The 712-nt window shown below is 47.2% G+C and overlaps 1 protein-coding gene across 1 annotated transcript in view; it reads right to left on the minus strand.

Annotated features, from left to right (window-relative positions):
- LOC107702150 (tetratricopeptide repeat protein 39B-like) overlaps nt 1–712 on the minus strand; it is a 23,886-nt gene that overhangs the window by 6,246 nt on the left and 16,928 nt on the right. The window lies entirely within an intron of this gene.

Here is a 712-nt window from a genome sequence, read left to right on the forward strand (position 1 = left end):
TGTGTGAGTGTGTGCGTGTGTGTGTGTGTGAGTGTGTGTGTGTGTGTGAGTGAGTGAATGTGTGTGTGAGTGAGTGTGTGTGAGTGAGTGTGAGCGAGTGAGTGTGAGCGAGTGTGTGTGTGAGTGAGTGAGTGAGTGTGTGTGTGAGTGAGTGGGAAAATACTTGATCACACCCTTAAAGAGACTGTAAATGAGTAATATTAACAAAAACAATGCATCACATCTTTCTGAACTTTTATTGCAGGAGCATACACATACACAGTGTATATTTTACGATACCTTTGAAAGATTATGTGTATCTTTAGTCAGATGCGTCTACATTGTGACTGGGCCTCAGATGCAATCAACTGAAACTGTTTACAAAAAGTGTGGCCCAAATGGCTCATGTAATTAGCCCATTAGGTCAATGCATCAAGGGGAAGTCGTGGCCTAATGGTTAGAGAGTCGGACTCATAACCCAAAGGTTGTGGGTTCGAGTCTCGTACCGGCAGGGATTGTAGGTGGGGGGAGTGAATGTACAGCGCTCTCTTCCACCTTCAATACCACGACTGAGGTGCCCTTGAGCAAGGCACCGAACCCCCAACTGCTTCCCGGGAGCCGCAGCATAAATGGCTGCCCACTGCTCCGGGTGTGTGTTCACGGTTTGTATGTGTTCACTGCTGTGTGTGTGCACTTTGGATGGGTAAATGCAGAGCACTAATTCCGAGTATGG

Source organism: Sinocyclocheilus anshuiensis, unplaced genomic scaffold, assembly GCF_001515605.1.
Source record: "Sinocyclocheilus anshuiensis isolate Anshui unplaced genomic scaffold, SAMN03320099.WGS_v1.1 scaffold1762, whole genome shotgun sequence".
Taxonomy (NCBI): domain Eukaryota; kingdom Metazoa; phylum Chordata; class Actinopteri; order Cypriniformes; family Cyprinidae; genus Sinocyclocheilus; species Sinocyclocheilus anshuiensis.